We start from the raw sequence: 25,671 nt of genomic DNA, 5'->3' as shown, positions 1-25,671 counted from the left end.
CCTGGCCGTGCTGGAGCCCAAGCTGCTTCACCTGCAGCAGGAGGCAGAGGAGCTGGCTATCTCGCACCCGGCCAAGGCCATGGAGGTCCTGGAGCCCTTCGAGGGCATCAGTGTGGAGTGGGAGGAGCTGAAGCGCACGCTGCAGGGCTGCGAGGACTCTCTGATGGTGGCGGGGCGGCTGCAGCAGTTCATCCAGGACCTGGACTCCTTCCTGACGTGGCTGGTGCAGACGCAGACGGCGGCAGCTAGCGACGAGCTGCCCAACGCGCTAGAGGAGGCCGAGAGGCTGATCAACCGCCACGCGGCCCTGAAGGAGGAGATCGGGAGGTACGAGGAGGACTACGAGCGACTGCAGGCGGTCAACGAGCTGCTGGAGGCCGAGGAGGCGCCGCTGCCATATGCGGCGCTGCAGCAGTGGCTCCAGAAGCTGGATGTGGGCTGGAACAAGCTGCTGGAGATGTGGGAGAGCCGGAGGGAGGTGCTCGTGCAGGCGCACATCTTCCACCTCTTCCTGAGGGACGTCAAGCAGGCCGAGGCCTTCCTCAACAACCAGGTCAGTTAGCCTCTTGTTGGACATCCCAACATCAATATATCTATTAGCAATGTCTAGTAGTTAGGCCTACTGAGGCAATTAATCCCAAATCATCATTAGCTAATCTGAAGCTGGCCCTACATGGAACCCAAAAGGGTTCTACCTGGAACCAAAAAGGATGTGTAAAGGGCATTGTGGAAATGATCAGAGGGTTGCTTTTCCAGTTACACACAGCACAGCACAGCATATGCCTGTGATTTTTAGCCTAGATGTAGAATTCATAGGTGGCTCTATAGCAGGAAATCCCAGCAAGATGTGCGTAATGAGGGTTGCCAGGTGTGCGTAATGAGGGTTGCCAGGTGTGCGTCGTGATGGTTTGCGTCATGAGGGTTGCCAGGTGTGCGTCATGATGGGTTGCCAGGACCGGTGGTTAGTAAACCGGCGACGTCGAGCGCTGGAGCGGGAGTAGACATGACAATGAGGTTAAAATGTCAACATATAGTTCATTTAAACAATTTTTTGTTTTGCATTTATATTCATGCACAGTATATCGTCCTTTATTGGGCCATGTGTGTGAGTATGTACAGTATAATGGTCTATAGGCTATGCATGCTGGAATATGCACACCACTTTATAAAGTGCACTCCATTGCAGGGTCTTTGCGTGCAGAACAGAGTTCCATTCCAGTTGCAATGTCAGAAGGCATTTCCCCCGACTGCTCTGTCCGTGTGTCAGAGCATGTCTGTTCTGGTTTGATGACATACCTTTACCAGAGACCCAGTTCTCCCTTAGGCACAGAGGCCAAAGGATTTCTTTTTGAATAATTGTCAAACAGAGTGCCATGACTTGTTTTTGGTCTTTCACCTATGTTTCTCTCAACCCTTGTATCGTGTATCCGACCATACATATAGGAATGTCCTTACGCTATCGCTTTGCTTTACGTGTAGTTGTGTTGAACACAACAATTCAGCAGTCACAATTCAGATATCCATTGATCAGGAGTACAATGTAGTGTTCCTTGCCAATAATGACTGAAACCTGACCTCATTATAGTCCTTAGAGATCAGCATATTTATCATTCAGCAAAATAGAATCTACACCTCTTGCATGTACTAAACATGCTAATGTAGTTATTGATAAAATGCCATGAGATGATACCCATGTCTGTGAGCACATACTACACACGAGCTTGTTACAGTAATATTCCCATTTTCTCTCTCAGTTTTCGTTCTATTCCCTCTAATCTCTTGTACATTTACAAACTCTTCACTGACGTGCGGTTCTGACTCTGTCCATTCTCCCTGGCCCCCTCCAGGAGTCAGCCTTGGCTCACGTTGAGCTCCCCACCACGGTGGAGACAGTGGAGGCTGCCATCAAGAAGCACAAGGACTTTACCACCACCATGGAGCTCAACCTGCATCGCATCAAGGCTGTCATCGAGGCCGGAGAGAGCCTCATTAGCCAGAGCAACATCTACTCGGACCGCATCAGGGAGCGTGTGGACACCCTCGCTAACAGGTGGGTGGCGCCATAGGATTGTTCGACCCATAAACTGAATATACACCTGTCCTAATTTATACGGGGCGGGGGGGGGGAGGGTGCTGTGGTCAAGTCTGAAACGCATGAGGTATAGGTAGATGTGTCACTTGTCACTTAGCAGAGGCACAACACTATGTATGAATACACGGTGGATATTGAAATATAAAATGTTGTTCATCAATACAAGTTAATTACTATGGTGATAATGAAGTGGTCTGGGTAGCAGGTGGGCTTCACAAACACAACGGTACACACGAGGAGACAAAGCATAAGCGACCCGAAAAGAAACTCCCCTCGTTGATACTTTCTTTAACAGCAGAGCATGACATTCATACTGATGGGCGAGGCAAGGAGGGGCCTAGTTAACCCGTAGCCAATTCTCCACGCCAACAATAGCATGGGGCGACCACATGTGAGGGAGATATTTAGATGAGACCGTTGGCCGACTCTCGTCTTTACACTGTTGTTCGGTGTGCTGCACCGAAGCCATCAACCTCATACATCGAGTTCCAGTTGCAGATACCAGTAGAGTGATTGATGCACTGTGTGAATGAATGGCTCTATGTTTCTGCTCTCCTCCACAGAGGCAACCAGAACCGGGAATTGGCCCAACAGTGGCTGGAGAGGCTCAACGGCCAGTGGGGGCTCCAGAGGTTACTACAGGACTGCCACGAGGTAGGACACAACATGACAAAAATGTCACAACCAACGCTGGCATATCAATGGAATAACCAATGGGAGGTTGTAGGGGTTAAAAACAAGGGCTTGTGTTCGGAGCTGTGCTGTACATGGCTTTGCTTCGGACCACAGGGGGTCAGGCTCAAACCTCCAGATGGATATCGTGTTGCTGGATCCTTCAGTGATATACTAAAACTCTGCTTAGCTGAAATTGAATGACATCTGTCAGACCTGTGGTGGGGTCTATCTCTTCCTCAATCTTTATATCAGGGTTGACAACATTTTTTCTTCGCCTATGTAAGTTGAATGATTTGAGCCAGCCGGCTGCTGTGTTAGATGCTTAACTTGGGGATGTGAGTGACAGACGAACTTGACTCTTCTGAGGTTTTGATGTGATTAGTTGTTGTTGTTGACCTGCTGGATCTTTCTGACTGGACAGTCGACTTCTGGCAAACCCCTTCAGAGAGGCGGACCTAGTTGATAGTCGGTGGATATTTGTCATTTGGTTGTAAAGGAAGATGATGCTTTGCTATGATTGACATGACTTTGACTGCCAGGTTTAAGCTGTGCTGTGTGCCTATGGGTCAGAAGAGCCATATTCAGTGTCCAGTGCCGAACCTGGATATATCACCTGTTCAAAGGGTTTCATAGTGTGCCCCAGAGCTACCCTATTTAACACAGAGCTTTATTCAGTTTCTGCAACTTTCTCTCTGCGTGCCCTGCGTTGAATAATTCACCACCACCACCTCCCTATATCATTAATTCAGGGTATAGGGAGAGTGTATCTGTGGTAGAAGGCTTCCCTTCCAGTGTGTGGCCTACTGTATGAGAATGGCACACACTGCGACAGTTTGAAAGAATGTGCAGAAGTGTGTTCTTAACTTTCACGCTTATAATACAGCTGTACTGGCTTGAGAAAAAAAGGGTTGATGCACATCCAGTGAATGGTTGATACCATGATCGCCCCCCCCCAAAAATGTCATGTTTATTTTTTTTACCCCTTTTTCTCCCCAATTTTGTGGTGTCCAATTGGTAGTAGTTACAGTCTTGTCCCGTCGCTGCAACTCCTGTACGGACTCAGGAGAGGTGAAGGTCCCCCGAAACACAACCCAGCCAAGCCGCACTGCTTCTTGACACAATGCTCGCTTAACCCGGACGGCGCTGGGCCAATTGTGCGCCGCCCCATGGGTCTCCCGGTCGCGGCCGGCTGCGGCAGAGCCTGGACTCAAACCCAGGATCTCTAGTGGCACATCACATTGATCTGACCTGACTGTGGACTGGAGGCAGAGGCTCATCATCTCTAATAGCAGTGATACACTGGAGTCCATTTGATTAGCGCCATTCTTATATTTCCCATAAGCTGCTGCCTCCCAGTCTCCACATGGGTAGAGTTCATTTGGAGTCCCAGGGGGGGCTTATCCGCCTGTGACCCAACTGACCTCTCTGGTCAGGAGGGCATCATCCAGGGGTGGTCCCCGCCTCCAGAGAGTAGGATGCTAAGAGGTTGAAGAGAATAGCTGGGCCGTCGGAGAGGAATATACCGTGGACCCTTTAAACGAAAGCAGAGCAGTAAATCTATCAACCCCCCCCCACTCAGTGATGTAATTTCAAGTGCAGAGCATTCTCCCTGTTGACGCCTCACAACAGCGTAGGATCTCTCTCTCTCTCTCTCTCTCTCTCGCTGGCTCTCCCTCGATGGCTCGATCCAGTGCAAGCTTTCGATCACCTCGCACTGCTCAGCCACTGCAGCAGCAGCAGGGTTGGGGAAACTGGGGCTTGTTACAGCCCGGAATACGGTCGCGTGCAGCTGGAAGAGGCAAGGACTGCAGCAGAGGGACAAACCAAACGAGAGAGAGAGAGAGGCAGGCAGGCAAAAGGAAAAGGGTTGGGGATTGGGGGTGGAGAAGAAAGACAATATGAATGTGATAGAGGAGTCGTGAGGTGCTCTGAAGAGCGATGAGCGTGTCTGGATTTCTTTGGAGCCAGAGGAGCAGAATCTCTCCCCTCCACTCCCCCCCCCTCGACACTATCAAACGCCGGCCCCCTCCTCCCGCATCCCATCCCTCCTTCCTTCCTCCCTCACCTCACAGCATTACTAACCACAACCACTGAGCCTCCAGGCTATCACGGATGCCTCTAAATCCCAGCCCAGCTATCTGTAGGTGGGGGCTGAATGAGGGGGAGAGGATAGGGTTCATGGGGAGGGGCAAACCTGCTCCTGGAGCCTGCCATTTTATTGTTTTGGGGAGATTTTTCATTTCTCCATTTCTCATTCTCTCTCACTTGTCAGTGGTCCGCCTCCTTCTCGTCTATCTCCCTCTCTCTGGATTGAACACACCAGCCACAGCAACGCGCCACGGCAACGCAGCAGCAGAGAAGCTAGTGCAGCCTCAACGTCATCTTATCTGTTTTTTTTGGGGGGGAGGAGCAGCTTTGCCTTGCTGCTTGTTTGTTTTGATTCCTGCAGCATCTCCCTCTCTTACTGTGGAGGATTTGTGCCTTATTCCTACCTGGACGGGCAGGTCGAGGATGTGGATACGTACGGCCACCCGTCACAACCCTATGGGCCGTTCCTGTTAACGCTGCCTGCCGGTAAATTAAACAGATTTCCCGTTAGATGTCAGGGGAGTAGCAGTCAAGGACGGGAGAGCCTAGTCCAGAAGATGGGGGTGGAAATATGTGGGAGGCAGGCAGGAGATAGAGAGATATTGTTCTTTTTATATTGCTTGTACTGATGATGTTGAATGGGCAGGGATATAAGTTATTTTGTATGTTTGGCCTTGAATGTAATGGTCAGCTTACTTTTGTACCAAATGTGCCAATGGATTATGTGCTTGTGTAGAGGTGTGCTTTTGCGTGTTCTGTGTACATGTCCTGTTACCGTGTGTATGAATTCCTGTTACCGTGTGTATGCTTGTGTGGTACAACACACGTGTCTGCATACATGTGTCTGCTGTATGTGTTTAACATGCATGTGCTTGACCTTGTGTGTGTCTCTGTGTTCATGTGTATGGATGATTGCTTTTCTATTCTTTCTCTGTGTGTTTATTTTTGACCCATTGTTTACATTGATCTTTTCGTTTTTCAAATGACTGGTCAGCCTGAATACATCTCTGTGTGTGCTTGTACAGGTATTGTGTGTGTGTGTGCGCGTGTGTGTGTGTGTGTGTACAGACACGTGCCTGCATGTGTGTGTGTGTCTCTATGTATGTGGGCATCTATGCTACTCTGCATGCGTCTGTTAGTAGCCTATATTGTCCACCTAGATGACAGTACAAATGCATTGAGTGGCATGATCATCCTGTACTGACAGCTCCCTTGTCCCTCAGCTTGGAGACTGGGTGGCAGAGAAGATGCTCATGGCTCGCGACACGTCCCGCGATGAGACGCAGAAGCTGCACAAGAAGTGGCTGAAGCACCAGGCCTTCATGGCCGAGCTGGCCCAGAACAAAGAGTGGCTGGAGAAGATCGAGAGGGTGAGTACAGTACCACTGGGACTCTACACAGAGGCGGGGGTGGGTATCTACCATGGGCTGATGCTCAGGAATGGGGAAGGGGAGACTGAGCTGGCTGCTCTGTTGGTGGTGGTGGTGTCGTCAGAGTTTTGGGTGTGTGCTGGTTGGGGATGGGGGGAAAGTTAGTGTCAACTCATTGTTGCTATGTCATTTGTTTTGTTTGTAGAATGAAAAAATACAAAGTTCCTTGTTACAATGTGATCAGACCAGCGTTTATACTGTATGTAATCAAATAACAATATTATCTGCAATATTTGTGGTTCGTAATGATTTGATATGCTCTTAAATGATTTATTTTGCAAATTATTATTTCTAAGCCTGTTTCGAGTGCGACACAGCAAACGAGCATAAACTTGACGAGAATTGCCATTTGGTTTACCATTAGTTGAATTAAAGGACAATCACAGGCACTGAGAGTTGATGGTTGAGCGTGTCAGTGAATAGTCTCTAAGAGCTCTGATGAACCCAGAGATACCCTGATGTGCCTATGAGCACGAACAGTTTTGCCTGAAATATCCACTGGTCACATCACCACATCATATCTGTGGGCCCTGCCTGCCCTATCAGATTGATACAAACTGTAACATCAGTGGGATAATTGCTTTAGGCAAGTAGTACAAGTACAACCACTGGCTCGGATGTGGCTCATTATACCCTGTTATATCCAGCCCATTCCTCCTAACCGGAACAGGGCTGCACTAGGTGCACATGAAGTTGAGTGGAAATGCGAGCGTTTTCACTGAACACTGTCAGTATGTGTACACTGTGCAAATGGATTTGGGAACATGGTTGCCATTAGGCCTAAGTATATCCAGAAGTGTAATGTAGCAGTGGAGGCTGCTGAGGGGAGGACGGCTCATGAATAATGGCTGGAATGGAGTCAATGGAATGGTGTCAACCACATGGAAACCACATCTTTGATGTGTTTGATGTCATTCCATTGACTCCATTCCAGCCATTATTATAAGCCCCTCAGCAGCCTCCACTGTAATGCAGTGACGTCATCGAGGCTGAGTCTAAGTGGTACGATCCATTTTGGATTCAAATTCAGGTCATCTGCATAGATAGATACTGGAGTGTTATTGGAAGGTGCTTACTGCAGCTGCTGTACAAGGGAACGGTCGCTTGGAGGAACGCCCATTGGCATGCCTATGATCTCAGGAGAATAATTGGCAGCATGTTATCTGTATATAGCTCCTCTTACAGTAAAGTTTTTCTAGGTACAGTATGATTAGCCACGTCTCCCAGCGATGCTGTGTACCCAAACAGAAACACAGTTTTCTCCCCCGGGGCTCTGTCATAGCGTTGGTGGGAAAACAAATGAAACGCGGAGCGACAGGCACCCTAAATGCACTGTAACACAGCTGCACTGTGTGTGTGTGNTGGGCCCTGCCTGCCCTATCAGATTGATACAAACTGTAACATCAGTGGGATAATTGCTTTAGGCAAGTAGTACAAGTACAACCACTGGCTCGGATGTGGCTCATTATACCCTGTTATATCCAGCCCATTCCTCCTAACCGGAACAGGGCTGCACTAGGTGCACATGAAGTTGAGTGGAAATGCGAGCGTTTTCACTGAACACTGTCAGTATGTGTACACTGTGCAAATGGATTTGGGAACATGGTTGCCATTAGGCCTAAGTATATCCAGAAGTGTAATGTAGCAGTGGAGGCTGCTGAGGGGAGGACGGCTCATGAATAATGGCTGGAATGGAGTCAATGGAATGGTGTCAACCACATGGAAACCACATCTTTGATGTGTTTGATGTCATTCCATTGACTCCATTCCAGCCATTATTATAAGCCCCTCAGCAGCCTCCACTGTAATGCAGTGACGTCATCGAGGCTGAGTCTAAGTGGTACGATCCATTTTGGATTCAAATTCAGGTCATCTGCATAGATAGATACTGGAGTGTTATTGGAAGGTGCTTACTGCAGCTGCTGTACAAGGGAACGGTCGCTTGGAGGAACGCCCATTGGCATGCCTATGATCTCAGGAGAATAATTGGCAGCATGTTATCTGTATATAGCTCCTCTTACAGTAAAGTTTTTCTAGGTACAGTATGATTAGCCACGTCTCCCAGCGATGCTGTGTACCCAAACAGAAACACAGTTTTCTCCCCCGGGGCTCTGTCATAGCGTTGGTGGGAAAACAAATGAAACGCGGAGCGACAGGCACCCTAAATGCACTGTAACACAGCTGCACTGTGTGTGTGTGRGTGTGTCTCATTTGAAGCCATGCCAACTGGTGACCTGTGAGRGAGTCTGGGGGTTGGAATGCCTGATATCTGAATAATCTAATTAAAAATCTAATATTTATATTATGGATGAATCTAGGTCGGAATCCGTTTAGAATGTTTAGAACCATAGTGGTTCATGAATATACACTATCTTTGCTTGACAATTTCAAACTCAGACCAACGATTCAGGATAATGACCATGGTTTTGTTCTCAGGTTGAGAAATGAATATCGGATATGCCTTTGAAAGATCAGAGTATTTTAGAAAGAGTAGCCTTTGCTCTGAATATTTAAACCTACACTGCATGGCTTATATTAATAATGTAGGCTGTACCATAATATTGAATAGTGGAGAGGTTTCACATTTGGCATTTATAATTTTTTTCATGGATGAAAACGTTCTATTGTACTTAAACAGCTTACATTTTTCTATAAAATCAGAATTGTTTGTAATACTGGCTGTTTTCGCTGGTATTCTGTCTCATATATTTTCTCATTTGTGTTGGTACACTCTGACCTGACAATAGATTTCCCTCAGTAACGGCAACACTCTGAGATCGCCGTAGGTGAACGTAGCCCTCTGTAAAGGGCAAGTTGGTGGTCTTATGTGAGTTCAAGACTATTTCATAGAGCCAATGTATAGATAAGACTACCCAAAGATTTCCTGAGGGGACAGCCCTAGCAAGCTGTAGCTGTGATAAATCTGTTGGGTCGGCGCTAGTGTTACAACCATATTGGTTTGAGTTAGGGTGGTCCTGGGAAACATTATTTTCCCCCTCCTGGATTCTCAAGAGCTGTGTTCTCTATCGAACAATTTACCCAAAGCAAATTGGTTATATACAGTTGAAGTCGGAAGTTTACATACACCTTAGCCAAATACATTTAAACTCAGTTTTTCACAATTCCTGACATTTAATCCTAGTAAAAATTCCCTGTCTTAGGTCAGTTAGGATAAACACTTTATTATAAGAATGTGAAATGTAAGAATAATAGTAGAGAGAATTATATATTTCAGCTTTTATTTCTTTCATCACATTCCCAGTGGGTCAGAAGTTTACATACACTCAATTAGTATTTGGTAGCATTGGCTTTAAATTGTTTAACTTGGGTCAAACGTTTTAGGTAGCCTTCCACAATCTTCCCACAATAAGTTGGGTGAATTTTGGCCCATTCCTCCTGACAGAACTGGTGTAACTGAGTCAGGTTTGTAGGTCTCCTTGCTCGCACACGCTTTTTCAGTTCTGCCCACAAATTTTCCATGAGGTCAGGGCTTTGTGATGGCCACTCCAATACCTTGACTTTGTTGTCCTTAAGCCATTTTGCCACAACTTTGGAAGTATGCTTGGAGTCATTGTCCAATTGGAAGACCCATTTGCGACCAAGCTTTAACTTCCTGACTGATGTCTTGAGATGTTGCTTCAATATATCCACATAATTTTCCGTGGATATAGATACTTTTGTACCTACTTCCTCCAGCATCTTCACAAGGTCCTTAGCTGTTGTTCTGGGAATGATTTGCACTTTTCGCACCAAATCACGTTCATCTCTAGGAGATAGAACGCGTCTCCTTCCTGAGCGGTATGATGGTTGCGTGGTCCCATGGTGTTTATACTTGCATACTATTGTTTGTACAGATGAAAGTGGTACCTTCAGTTGTTTGGAAATTGCTCCCAAGGATGAACCAGACTTGTGGAGGTCTACAATTTTTTTTCTGAGGTCTTGGCTGATTTCTTTTGATTTTCCCATGATGTCAAGCAAAGAGGCACTGAGTTTGAAGGTAGGCCTTGAAATGCATCCACAGGTACACCTCCAATTGACTCAAATGATGTCAATTAGCCTATCAGAATCTTCTAAAGCCATGACATCATTTTCTGGAATTTTCCAAGCTGTTTAAAGGCACAGTCAACTTAGTGTATGTAAACTTCTGACCCACTGGAATTGTGATACAGTGAATTATAAGTGAAATAATCTGTCTGTAAACAATTGCTGGAAAAATGACTTGTGTCATGCACAAAGTAGATGTCCTAACCGACTTGCCAAAACTATAGTTTGTTAACAAGAAATTTGTGGAGTGGTTGAAAAGCAAGTTTTAATGTCTCCAACCTAAGTGTATGTAAACTTCRGACTGTATAAAAGGGTCTAGGACTGTCTCCAAGGTTTTGAGTAGCTAAAGTATAGGCCTTTATAGCAGCTAGAATCTCTGGTGTTACTGAACGCCCCAGCCTTTTGATGCAGGTGACCCTCTTACCCTGTAACTGTCAGGTGATTTACATTTTTACGTGGTGGATTTTCTCCCTGACGTCACATGCCRGGCAGCTGTTGGAAGGTGCAACTTTGCCAAGTGGACGGATATGTGCCCGCGCTTGCAGTGGTTGCCAGGCAACAGCCTGTCCCCTCCCAGCGTACCTCATGTATGAAGGTCATTTGTCTTGCTTCTATCCCATATCTCTGAAACCAGGAAGTGAAACCAGCAGGAAGTGACATATTAAAGGGCTACCGTGAAGAGTATCAGAAAATGTATGACTGTACAGATAAAGTACGAAAAAGTATGAAAATGTTCCCGGAAAGAGCATCTGCTAAATGACTAAAATGTGAGAAAATATCATATAAATAGAGGTGTTAATTACACGGATCAGCTGCAGGTGAGAAGACTGGATGTGAGAACAACCGGTGTCTGTGGGTGTCTAACCTAATTTTGGAAGTGCAGAATTGAAGATGCTTAAAGGGGGGGGATCTAGTGCTTGTCCCTGCAGTGTATAACTTTTTATAAATGGGGCCTGCCACTGTTTCTCTCAAAGCTATTGCTACCCAAAGCCCAATGGGCTCTTATTTCCTCTTCCCTTTCCCCTCGTTTCTCAGTTAGTACATTGGCCCCTTACTATTTTACAAGGGACCTCCGGGACAAGTTGCAAAAGTGACTCTCTCTCTTTTGTTTCGGTGTGTGTGTGGTGTGTGCATTGAGCATGCCTGCATGCGTGTGTGTGTTCGGGATTATGTATGATGGAAAGCAGTCATCATTACCAGTAGCTACCCTGACACTACATTATTAGGGATACCATAACAACAACATAAGCACTGCATTTTATAATTGCAATTCCATCTGTTTAGGTCCCTGGCGTCCCACAACTAGCATCCTACACACACACTCACCCTCTTTTCTTAACCCCTTTGGGAGTGGAGTTTGACCCATGTGTTTTTGCCGGCGCTGCAATATAAAGGGCGTGTGAGCCGAGATGGAGAGTGAGAAGAGAGCAGGCAGAGAGGGAGAACAGTCAGAGCCTCCTCGACTACAGCACATAGCAGGGAGGTAGAGGGAGGCAGATAGACAATTATGTCATACAGCTCCATGTTCCAACACTTTCAGGACATTGCTAATACCCAGCTATCACAGTGTCCTCATAACGGTTAGTGGAACATTGCTGTAACGCTGTAGCACCAATTCTAAACAATATATTGGCTACAATTTTGCTTTTCTTAATACAGGATACTGTGCTACAATATTACGGAAAGCCAAGTTTATTATGTAGGCTTGTGAAGTTGAACCAGTGGTAGGATTTTAACAGTGTGTAACGAACGTCGTCGGGAGAAGGAGAAGAGGACCAAGACCAAGGTGCAGCGTGGTAAGTGTTCATATTACCTTTAATAAAATACGAAACACTTGACGAAACAACAAAAACGACCAACGAACAGTCCTGTAAGGTGATGACACAAAAAACAGAAAACAACCACCCACAAACACAGGTGGGAACAGGKTACCTAAGTATGGTTCTCAATCAGAGACAACGATAGACAGCTGCATCTGATTGGGAACCATACCAGGCCAAACACGTAGAAATACAAAACAAGGACAACATAGAACACCAGACATAGAATGCCCACCCAAACTCACGCCCTGACCAACCAAAATAGAGACATAAAAAGGATCTCTACGGCCAGGGCGTGACACAGTGAGGAGACAGTAATWCAGATCAGATTTTTCTTGCCAGATTGAGGCTTTTTATTTGCAAGACTTAGCCAGCGACTGTACAACACAAACAAAAAGAATAAACTGGACGTTGCAACACATGGAACATAAATCCAAATAGAGCTCAAAACCAAAAACCCAGATTTCTGCAAACCCAGAGGTATGCCGGCTTTACCCTTTCTCTCTCTCTCTAACAAGGAAATTACAGGGTTTAAATAACACTACCCATAATGCATTTAACTAATGAGAGCAACCTAATTGACATCATGATCAATTACCGGTTGGCATGAAATACCAAACATGTTCAGTTAACAAACGTCTAAGTATTCTCCGAGCACACACTTCAATACAGGTGCTATTCCATGCTTTAGAGCAGAAACACAATCTGGGATATAAACATGTACGTCCCCCCGGAATAAGCTACTACTGCATTAACCGTATCTTTAACCATGCGCTGGAACGCGCCCATTTGCCCATTAATTCTCAGACCAGGAAATGAACAGAACCCTCTTCAATCAACAAGAAAAATCAATGTAATCATTTACATTTAGATGAACCTTAACGTTTAATTTGTCAAACATGCTCACATTGTAGTTTTACTTTATGATCGATAAATACGTGAACATAAAGGGATCTATTTTGACAAACCTAAAGCAATGGTAAATCTTAGCGCTGGCGGTAGCGTTATAGGTTCGGGGTGTCAGAAATATTTGTGCAATTTTCACAACCAGAATTATGGGCACAGTAGCTGGCGGTGGCGTGAAAGGGTTGGGTTTTAATGAATAATCAAGTTGTGGGTTCGTCGAAGCTTGGCCCTTCACTGGCCAATCAGAGCGTTGTTATCAACTCCAATTTGAATATTAGACCGTTATAGCCTATTCCGTTAAATACCCTGCCCCATATTTGCTAAATATTTTTTTACATGTTTGCAGTCTACATTATTCTAATTGCAGTGCTTCAATATGGAAATACATTGTAAAACATTATAGTTCCGCAAACATTGTTGAATCTCAAGGTTAAATTCAAATCTCCCAACCATCATGTGTACGCCAATACATCGTCATAAGGTGACCACTAGACTTAGATTCATTTGACTGAATACCTTTTTTAGGTGTAACAGTTTTGATTCAATTCACAATTTACCGCTCTCACGTGCACATTTCTGCCCAATATAAACCAATGATGTGCTACCTTTTTGTAGCATTTCTGACTATCTTTTCAGCTTAATCTCAGAGTTCTAAAACCGGGTGCAACTCGGTTGCTGCGAAACAGTAGCATCTGGCTGGTATAAGGTTAGCAGCTGTAGCTAGCTATCTAACACCGGTTAGATGAGAAGGAAAAGGAAGGTACACATTGTTGGAAGTACAATAGACCAACATACAGTCCATTCAGAAAGTATTCTCACCCCTTGACTTTTTCCACATTTTGTTGTGTTACAGCCTGAATTTAAAATGGATTAAATGTACATTTTGTGTCACTGGCTCTAGACACAATACCCCGTAATGTCAAAGTGGAATGATGTTTTTAGACATTTTTAAACATGAATTAAAAATGAAAAGCTGAAATGTCTTGGGTCAATAAGTGTTCAACCCCTTTGTTATGACWGGCCTAAATAAGTTGAGGAGTAAAAATGTGCTTAACAAGTCACATACTAAGTTGTAGGGACTCAATGCTTGCAATAATCATGTTTAACATGATTTTTAAATGACTACCTCACCTCTTTACCCCACACGTACTGTACAATTATCTGTAAAGGTCCCTCAGTGAAGCYATGAATTTCAAACAGAGATTCAACCACAAAGACAAGGGAGCTTTTCCACTGCCTAGGAAAGGAAGGCACCTATTGGATTGATTGGGTGTCACGTCGTTCGTAATAATGGTCGGACCAAGGCGCAGCGTATGTTGAGTTRCACATATTTTAATGAAAGTGAAACTTAAGTAAATACAAAAACAAATAAAGAATAAACAAACCGTGACGACAATTCAGTGCGAACAGGCAACTAAACATAAACAAGATCCCACAAAGCACAATGGGGAAATGGCTGCCTAAATATGATCCCCGATCAGAGACAACGATAAACAGCTGCCTCTGATTGGGAACCATACCAGGCCAACATAGATCATTATTCACCTAGATGACCCACCCTAGTCACACCCCGACCTAACCAACATAGAGAATAAAAAGCTCTCTATGGTCAGGGCGTGGCATTGGGTAAAAAGAAGCAGGCATTGAATATCAAATCAAATCTAATGTTATTTGTCACATGCGCCGAATACAACAGTGAAATGCTTACTTACAAGCCTTTAACGAACAATGCAGTTTTAAGAAAAATAAGTGTTAAGTYAAAAATAAAATAACAAATCGTTAAAGAAAAATAACAGTAATGAGGCTATATACAGGGGACACCGGTACAGAGTCAATGTGCGGGGGCACCGGAATGTCCCTTTGAGCATGGTGAAGTTATTAATTATACTTTGGATGGTGTATCAATACACCCAATCACTACAAATATACAGGCTTCCTTCCTAACTCAGTTGCCGAAGAGGAAGGAATATTCCAAAACATGCATCCTGTACAACTGKCAAAGTACAACTGACAAAAATGTGGCAAAGGAATGAACTTTACGTTCTGAATGCAAAGTGTTATGTTTAAGACAAATCCAACACAACCCATCACTAAGTACCACTCTTCATATTTTCATGTATGGTGGTGGCTACATCGTGTTATGGTTATTCTTGTCATCGGCAAGGACTAGGGAGTTTTTTAGGATAAAAATAAACAGAATAGAGCTAAGCACAGGTAAAATCCTAGAGGAAAACCTTGTTCAGTCTGTTTTCCATCAGACACTGGGAGACAAATTCACCTTTCAACAGGACAATAACCTAAAACCCAAGGCCAAATATACACTGGAGTTGCTTACCATGATGACATTGAGTGGCCTATAGTTACAGTTTTGACTTAAATCGGAATAGAAATKTATGACAAGACTTGCTGTCTAGAAATGATTAACAACCAACTTGACAGAACTTGAAGAATATTAAAAAGAATAATTGGCAAATATTGCGAAATCAGGTGTGCAAAGACTTACCCACAAAGACTCACATCTGTAATTGTTGCCAAAAGTGATTCTAATATGTATTGGCTCAGTGGTGTGAATACTTACTGTATGTACAGTTCATTCGTAAAGTATTCAGACCCCTTCCCTTTTTCCAGATTTTGTTACGTTATATCCTTATTCTAATTATTTTTTATTTATTTCCCCCTCATCAATCTACACACAATACCCCATAATGTAAAAACAAAAAAAGTGTTTTATAATTTTCTGCAATGTATTAAAAATTWAAAACAGAAATACCTTATTTACATAAGTATTCAGACCCTTTGCTATGAGACTCGAAATTGAGCTCAGGTGCATCCTGTTTCCATTGATCATCCTTGCGATGTTTCTATAACTTGATTGGAGTCCACTTGTGGTAAATTCAATTGATAGGACATGATTTGGAAAGGCACACACCTGTATATATAAGGTCCCACAGTTGACAGTGCATGTCAGAGCAAAAACCAAGCCATGAGGTCGAAGGAATTGTCCTTGGAGCTCTGAGAAAGGATTGTGAGGCACAGATCTGGGGGTACTTAAAAAATTCTGTAGCATTGAAGGTCCCCAAGAACGTAGTGGCTTCCATCATTCTTAAATGGAGAAGTTTGGAACCACCAAGACTCTTCCTAGAGCTGGCCGCTTGGCCAAACTGAGAAATCGGGGGAGAAGGGCCTTGGTCAGGGAGGTGACCAAGAACCCGATTGTCACTCTGACAGAGCTCCAGAGTTCCTCTGTGGAGATGGGAGAGCCGTCCAGAAGGACAACCATCTCTGCAGCACTTCACCAATCAGGCCTTTATGGTAGAGTGGCKAGACAGAAGCCACTCCTCAGTAAAATGCACATGACAGCCCACTTGGTGTTTGCTAAAAGGCACCTAAAGGACTCAGACCATGAGAAACAAGATTCTCTGGTCTGATTAAACCAAGATTGAGCTCTTTGGCCGGAATGCTCAGCGTCAGGTCTGGATGAAACCTGYCACCATCCCTACGGTGAAGCATGGTGGTGGCAGCATCATGCTGTGGGGATGTTTTTCAGCGGCAGGGACTGGGAGATTAGTCAGAATCGAGGGAAAGATAAATGGAGGAAAGTACAGAGAGATCCTTGATGAAAATCTGCTCCGGAGCGCTCAAGACCTCAGACTGGGGCGAAGGTTCACCTTCCAACAGGACAATGACCCTAAGCACACTGCCAAGACAATGCAGGGATGGTTTCGGGACAAGTCTCTGAATGTCCTTCAGTGGCCCAGCCAGATTTCCAAACTTGAACCCGATAGAACATCTCTGGTGAGACCTCAAAATAGCTGTGCAGCCGCTCCCCATCCAACTGACAGAGCTTAAGAGGATCTGCAGAGAAGAATGGCCGAAGACTCCCAAACAGGTGTCGTTAAGCTGGTAGCGTCATACCCAAGAAGACTTCAGCTGTAATCGCTGCCAAAGGTGCTTCAACAAAGTACGAGTAAAGGGTCTGAATAGTATAAAATGTGATATTTCAGTTGTTGTTTTTTTATACATTTGCAAAAATGTTATACAAAACCTGTATTGGTTTGTCATTATCGGTTTATTGTGTGTAGATTGATGAGGGGAAAAAAACGATTTAATACATTTTTGAATAAGGCTGTAACAAATGTGGAAAAGTCAACGGGTCTGAATACTTCCGAATTGCACTGTAATTTAGATATTTCTGTATTCTAATTTTTCAATACATTTGCAAAGAAATACCCCCCAAAATAATAAAATGAACTCAGTTTTGAATTCTGGCTGTAACACAACAAAATAATGGACTAGGTCAAACTGGTGTGAATACTTTCTGAGGCACTGCAGCTTCTGTAGTAGGTTAACGCTGTGTGCTGGTAACCCTTGTAGAGCATGGGTGAAATACTCATCGTGGTGCTCATCGTGAATTTCATAGATTTTTTCGGCTTCAGACCAATGCCTACTTTCACATAGAACATATTTTTTTGTTTTATAGCCATTTCGCTGATATAGGGCTAGGACTACTGTAAATTGCCAGTCTGGACCATGGACATGCCAAACGTAGTCAGTAAGTAAGATAAATTCACTAGGCCTAAAAGACAGTGTATAATTCTTAATCAAATTCTAATTAAACGAAAAAAAGCTTATTTTAAATAGGCTATCTCTAAATATAGTAGTCACTTAATTTCTCCGCGGGTTGATTAATACAGACAAGGCAACTTAGGACTATGGAGGGTATTTACGGACACCCAAACCTTTGACAGGAGCTGGATAAAGATCCAATATAAAGAGAAAAGGTGGAATGTCCACACACCGTTTTACTGCTCGCAAATGTCATGTTTTATAAACTCATGGAACCATCTTACAGATCATATTTGCACATCTCCAGAAATAGCAGAAAAAATTGCATTGCATTTGAGCCATGGACGTTCTCACAGTTAACCCGTGGACGGTTGATGATATCATGAATCGCATCTGTCGTTGTCGTGACATAAGCAAATATGTGCACACGTACAGTAGGGCCTAAGGCTCTTAGGCAGAAGGATGCCTGACTGTTTTGCTGCTCTTGATATATTCATTAATACATTGGTTATAGGCTACTGATTACGCTACTGTGCGCCTCCGCTGGCCAAAATCGATGTCAAAACCAATTGCGGTACTGCTAAGACCAGCTTTTTGTGAGTCTTAAGTATCACCAGGAGCGCTGCTCGAAATTGGCACATTGGCGCACGTTTTTAGGCTTCACGCCTCAAATATTTCCACCCCTCCCACCTCAGCGCAAGAAAGCTATATTAGACAGGTAAATGACCAACTCGGCCGCAGGTTGGAAAATAGAAGAGTGCAGGCTTTTACAAGTCGATATTGCAAAAGAGCGTGTGTTTGACCACCCTTAACGCCAGCCGAATATAGAACCAAAGAGTTATATACTGGCCTGGCGACGCACAACGACAGGTTTGCACGCTCAAACCAATTGTCGGCGAGCGACCACCAATCTCTAACATGTTTCTTTACTTCCCCAGGTGAATCAACCATCAAAGGACATCACCATCCACACATAAATATTCCAATGATAAATGTTGTCCAGATATCAGTTTCATAGACAATGTCTGGCTTCATTATAAGGATGCTTTAGATCAGATGACGAAGACGTAGCACATCTTCACCAAAGGCTGACATTTCCTTCAAAACACTCATTGATACATGTTGGCTCCTCTTGGTGCCTGCTGGCCATTGCACCCCCCAGCCGAATCACGTGACTGTCTGGTCCTCCCAGGCAGATTTATGCCTCCAGGCCTTCACACATGTAGTAGTATTGACACAATAGCTTCCATGGACACAACCAACCAAACGCAATGGCCACACATTATGTAATTATCATTCAATAACAGATTGMTATCGRGTACGTGATCTCATAGTGAGGATTCTTTTTTTCGTTGCCATCTGTTATTTTTGTGGTRGTTATGGTAATTCTCCTTTTTCCCTGTCCTTTGGTTACAAATAACTTGTTTTGAACATTATACTGCCAACATCTACGAGTTGGGTAGAGTACCCTTGCTGCCCCACTCATCTGGAGATCAAAAAAGCAACATATGAATGCGGCGCTATTTTGGCACTGTTGGGAGTGTGTCCCTTCACAGTGCTGCTGTGGTGTGGTCTCCAAATGAGGACATCCTTTGTGTGGGCAGATCATGAGAAGGCCGACAGAGAGGGATCAGAGGGAAGAGGAAGCGCCACTGATGGTGCGGCCGTTAAGCACAGTAGCAAAGCAAATGTCCTCCCAACTGGAATATGCAATAGAGATATTTCAATGCTTTCTTGTTCTGAGCCTTAAGCAGAAACAGTTATGTGTTTCAGAGGAACGAGACGTTGATGTTTTTAGCTGAGCACAAAGTGAATTAACTAACTAGCGTTTCAATCATTCCGCATGAAATGCACACTTATCTCCAATCAGTGAATTACATTAAAGGGGKTTAAAATGCAAATAGATTTGTTTTTTTTCCGACCGGTCCTATAGGCTCTTTATGGTGCCTTGGGGAAACGGTGACAGAGAGTGAATTACAATGGGGGGAGGGGGTGTTTGATCATGGGTAGGTTAAATCTCCTCTTTGGTCGTCATTGGCTGATGTGTCTCCCTGGCGGCGAATATGATTGCGTAGTTTACAACCCCCAGTGCTCGGGAACACTTGCGTGCACTCAGGCTCACAGGACAGCTGGAGAGAGGTGGAGGGATGGGAAGATAGAGGAAGGAATAAAGCACACATGTTGGGAGAGAGAAAGAGAGAGAGAGCGTGGGGGTGGGGGGGGGCAGAGTGCTGCAGAGAAACGGAGCAAGTGTATGTCTGCCTGCCTCTCCCCTCTCTGAGTCTGATGGTGTGTCACGGCAGGCAGCAACTCAGTGTGCTCTCCTCTCATTTGCTGGCTGAGTCTCTGGGGTTGCGGTTGTTATGCGATGACGTTGGGCTTACTGGAAAGAGTCTGTATCTATTCTGAAAATACCTGAGAGTGTAATGAATGAAATCAACAAGAGATGAGTCAAACCTGAAATCCTCCAAACCAAACCGATGAAGACAGACAAAGGAGAGATTCGTACCAGATTATTCTATCAGGATGTAAAATGATGATAAGAGAAGCGCATTTTATCTGTGAGCCCTGACCTCTAAAGTTGAAGTGGTTTTCTGGGCTGCCAGGGCCGAGCCAGCCCTTTAACCCAATTTGATGTGCACTGATGGGCCAGAGTCAAGAGCAGCTGATCTGGAGCCCAGGCTGTAGCACTCAGGCCTCTTAAAGGTGTACCACTGAATCACAGCTCATGCTTACAAGCTAACGATGGAAGACAAATAGAACAATTTCTTTGTCATTTAATGTGGTTGCTTAGAATCCATTTTATTTACCTGCCAGATTAAGGATATAGGGAAACCATAGCCAACTCCATATCAATCAAATTTACATCAGCACGTGTCACAAAGTGCTTAAATGTATGTTCCGATATGGTAAACTGCCAACGTGGTAATCACAAATTGTTGCTGGCTATTAACTATTTACAAAATGATTTCAATGGAAAAAATCCAATATTTGTGGCAGTAGATTGTTTATGACCCCATGTTCCATAAGTGATATAAATATGACTTTATTTTCAAGTTATTATAATTTCCACTCATCAATGTCTAATCACTCTAACTATTCCCCCCCCCCCCCCCCCTTTATCTCTCTGCTCCCCTCCTCATGTTCCCCTCCCTTTACTCTAACCTTCAACCCCCATTCTACATCTCTCTCTCTCAACATCTTCTTCTTATCCTCCACCTGCCTCTTCCACCCCACCACCCTCCCTCTCCATCCTCCCAGGAGGGCCAGCATTGATCCAGGAGAAGCCCGAGCTGAGGTCCCGTTGTGCGGAGGAAGCTGGGGGAGATCCGGGAGTGTTGGCAGGACCTGGAGAGCACCACCCAGGCCAAGGCCCGCCAGCTGTTTGAAGCCAACCGGGCCGACCTGCTGGTGCAGAGCTACACCAGCCTTGACCATCGGCTGCACCAGCTTGAGGGACAACTGTGCTACGTGGACCAGGGTCAGGACCTGACCAGCGTCAACAAGCAGCTCAAGAAGCTCCAGGTCTCTTCCTATTCATTATATGATCCAACTACTGTTACAGTTTTAGTTTTTTGTGACCAGTTTAGAATAGTTGGGAATATCGTTGGGTATGGTGTTGCTATGGTATCTTAGTTAGGTTTAAGCTGTTGAATATCGCAGTGTATCTCTATATATAAAAACCTAAGGTTGTTCTGTGTGAATGACTAATCCTTTATCATCCATTTTCTCTGAATGCCTTGCTGTTTTCTCTTCATTTACGTGCCTTAAATGAGCCAGGCTGCCATAGGCTTTTGTTTAACAAGAGCAATTGGCACTCAACGCGTCACCAGTAAGCTTGGCCTGCACTCCAATGTGCTGTCATTGGAGAATCAGACCATTCCACCAAAAGCATGGCTCTACAATACATACTGGGTTAAAGTAACTGTCCAGTGTTTCCAGACTTCTATAAAATCTGACCTATAATTAATTACAATATGAGTAAAATAATTGTGAATGTAAAAAAGCATATTTTCTGTGTTGGAATAGTGTGGGTGTACCCCAACAACAGAAGGGTGTGGGCGTATACCGGTCCTAAAAAATATTCATGCTAGTAGACCGCTGATTGGCCAGCTCATCCTCCTCAGGAAATAGCAAGCATTTTATAAACGGTCTGTTTGAGATACAAGTTTGAGGTGCTAAAAAAAAAATATATATTTTAAAAATGTTATTTTATTCTTTGGCCACAAATATGAGTATAGGATGAGTCAACAACATTATCTGGGTATGAGTTAACAGAATATGAACTGTTAAAAGTGAGATTTTCACTTGGACAATTACTTATAGACAAAATGTAGCCTATGCTACATGTTAATAAACACTAATGTTGATGCTAGCCAACAACCGATACAGTAGGAGGAGGTTCATGTTTTTTCCTGTCCGGGATGCTCTACCCCTGTTCTGTCACTACTACTGGGTCCATCTCACAGCTTATAATTTCATCATGCATCTCTCATTCTCCTCTCCAACAGCATGCTGCCGCTAAGGGCTGCTTACAGTTCCTTTTCAGCCTGCCATTGTGCTTTGTGTACAGTACGCTCCATCACCCAACCTCCATTCAGGGGTACAGTAACCTTTTCACTTCAGTTCATTTCTCTCATGGGTACTTTGATCTTCTCCTTTCCTTTCCTTTCCTTTCCTTTCCTTTCCTTTCCTTTCCTTTCCTTTCCTTTCTTCCTTTCCTTTAATTTCCTTTGATTTCCTTTCCTTTGATTTATTTTCCTTTCCTTTCCTATCTTTTCTTTCCTTTAATGTTCTTTCTTTCCTTTCTTTAACCTACCTGTCCTTTCCTTCTTTCTCTCTTAATTTCTTTCTTTATCCCTTTCGTACTCTAGTTTTGATCTTTTTTTCTTTCTTTCCGCTTCCTTCTATCCACTACCTCATTCTGTCCTGCTGATCATTCTGTGATCTATGGTGTGAGCAGAATCAATGTCTCATCCTTGAAAATCTAACCTTTCGCTTCATATGGAAATGTATGAAAATCTCCACTCGACTGTGCGAAATTGTCCTGTCTATTAATTCAASGACCATTTCTGTCAAAGTTAGAAATAATGTTCAAGTCCCATGTTTTCTTTTATTTCTCTAAAGTGGTGATTCAATGCATATGTGTTGGGGTAACATTTGTATATAAGCAAATAGAGAGTGTGCTTATTCTCATGCTAGTCTCTGATATGGTTCTCTGAGAATGTCAGGGGATTCATTTAACCAGATAGAGGTATTGAGGCAGCCATCCCAAAGGCTCTTTTCCTCACAATTCCTAAGAAGTCAAATCATCATGTGAATTCGTAAGGGATTGATCGGCCTCATTCTGCCTCATTCTGCCTCCTACTCTAATTCACTTTACCATGGCACTCATACAACAGCTCTTTGCATCTGGCCCACTTTTCAAATTAGTTAGCCTCAGTGACACTACTCCACCACCCTGGTGATCTTAACCTGATGTTTCTGTCCCAAAATGAGTTTCACCGCCTTAGTGAGAATCACCATCCCCCTCTGAATTACCTGACAGCTATATGGCCACTCTGGAGGAGTAATTGCCTTGTAGTCAATTGCAGTAGATCTAACAGCTATCATCCAAACACTTCTCATACATTGTTATGACAGACTGACAGATAGAGCAACTTATCATGTACACCTAGGAAAGCCATGGATTTCCTAGGTGGCCGACTCCTGAGTTGGATGTTGCCAGGATATTTTGGTGAGAGGTGATTGATACAGGGACCAATGTATCCTCTCCATACTCACTAGGCCTCTCGCTGTCCCATGGACTTCCTCCCTCTCTTTAGTTCCTAACCTATTCGTCCTCCCTCCCTCCTTCCTTCACTCACCCCTCCTCAAACGCTTGAATTCCATCCCCCTTTGCTTCCATTCTATCTCCTCTCTCACTCCCTGTCCATTCCCTCGCTCCTTCTCTCCAGACGATGGAGTGTCAGATGGAGGAGTGGTATAAGGAGGTGGGGGAGCTGCAGGTGGCGGCGGCCTCCATCCCCCAGCAGGGCCAGGTCATGGACACGGTCAGCGAGCGCCAGGCCGCCGTGGAGACACGCATCGTCCGCCTCATCGAGCCGCTCAAGGAGCGCCGGCGTATCCTTCTGGCCTCCAAGGAGGTTCACCAAGTGGGCCGGGACCTGGAGGACGAGATAGTGAGTGGCCGTCCTGATCCTCCTCCGGTTATACCCACACACACCACACACACTTACAGACACTTAGAGACATGTGACTTACAAGTGTCATCGGCAAGGGTAAAAGTGTTGCTTAAGTTGGTGACTAACCCCCTTTTTTGTTTGTGAAAGACGTTATCTTGATAAAAGATGTATGTAACACTAAACAGATGCAACACCATGCTGGTGGTAACCATCGAAAAGTTACCAGTGTTCGCAAGTGCTCCTTTGCTAGTTCCACTTGTGATGTGTTTGCAGCTGTGGGTGCAGGAGCGGCTGCCTGCCGCCACGTCTCAGGAGCACGGCTCCAGTCTACAGGCTGTGCAGCACCTCATGAAGAAAAACCAGGTGAGTGGCAGCTAGCTGAGGCTAACCACGTCATTACAGTACATGTCTATCATACTGTATCATATCTAACTGGACATCMTCTTTCTGTCCCCCCCCAGACTCTGCAGAGGGAGCTACAGGGCCATCGGGCGAGGGTGGAGGACGTCCTGGAACGAGCTAATGTCATCGCCTCCATCCGCAGCCCCGAGGCTGACTGTGTGCGGGCGGGCCTGGAGCAGCTCAGCGGGCTGTGGGGTCTGCTGTGGGCCGAGACAGAGAGAAGACAGCTGGTGCTGGATGCCATGTACCAGGCCCAGCAGTACTACTTTGACACGGCCGAGGTGGAGGCCTGGCTCAGCGAACAGGAGCTGCACATGATGAATGAGGAAAAGGGCAAGGTAGGCGGCTAGGAGCCAATCACCAAGCGCTGATGTACTTAATCTGCCCAGTTACTATTTTACAGTAAGAGATGATTGGCTTTTTGGAAGAGGAAAAGGTTGTATCTGCATAGGTGTAATGTAATGTGATTGTGTCCCTCCAGATATCAGCAACTGTATTTGAACACAAGTGGAGGCTGCTGAGGGGAGGACGGCTCATAATAATGGCTGGAACAGAGTAAATGGAATGGCATCAAACACATGGAAACCATGGAAACCACGTGTTTGATACCATTCCACTGATTCCGCTCCAGCCGTTACCACGAGCCCGTCCTCCCCAATTAAGGTGCCACCAACGTCCTGTGATGAACACTGCACGCACTTGAATCGTTAGCATGTCAAGGTTTGTGAGAATGGACTGTAAGTGTGTTGTGGCCTCCCCCTCAGGATGAGCCCAGCACCCTGCAGCTACTGAAGAAGCACCTGGTACTGGAGCAGACGATAGAGGACTACGCTGAGACGATAGGCCTTCTCTCCCAGCAGTGCAGACAGCTACTGGAGATGGGACATCCAGACAGGTCAGTGTTGGTGCCCCACAAACCTGTCACCACACTATTACCAAGGCTTTCGTGGGATCGAAAGTTGGTTATAGCAGCTCTAAAGTGAGTGTGCCATGAAATACCCATTTAATATACTGCCTTAAAAGCTCAAAGGAAATCCCCTATATGAGAACCAAGGATCTCAGTTTGTGACTTGATTGAAGAGGATCAAGGGCCTCTACAGTCTTTGCCTTCTGGGTGCTGAGGAGGAACCCGGTAGTAAATGGCTTGAACGACATAACCCCTGTAGAGAAGGTAGTCCAGTAAAGTTGGCCAGTCATGGACTCCTGTTGCTCTGTTATGGCAGCAGAGTGAATCATGGTGACAGCAGGGTCAGCACTGGGTCTGTAATACTACTCTGTCTCTGGTGTCAGAGCTAACGCTAACGGCTCTATCATCTTAGCTCTTAGCTGTTAGCCGACGCCGGCGTCTCTGCACTAGTAGGGTATGGATGTTTTTATGGCTTGCCCATGTTTGTCTCATGTTGTTCAGTTTGCTTTGTAAGCCTTCTCCTCACATTTACTCCTCCTGCGAACTCAAACCCGTA

At 44.9% G+C, this 25,671-nt stretch overlaps 1 pseudogene; it reads left to right on the top strand.

The window, feature by feature from the left end:
• The window catches only part of LOC111949723 (spectrin beta chain, non-erythrocytic 4-like), a 59,843-nt pseudogene that overhangs the window by 23,127 nt on the left and 11,045 nt on the right, over positions 1 to 25,671 (top strand).

This window comes from Salvelinus sp. IW2-2015, linkage group LG22 (genome assembly GCF_002910315.2).
Source record: "Salvelinus sp. IW2-2015 linkage group LG22, ASM291031v2, whole genome shotgun sequence".
Lineage (NCBI taxonomy): Eukaryota > Metazoa > Chordata > Actinopteri > Salmoniformes > Salmonidae > Salvelinus > Salvelinus sp. IW2-2015.
This window is presented reverse-complemented; position numbering and strand designations above follow the sequence as displayed.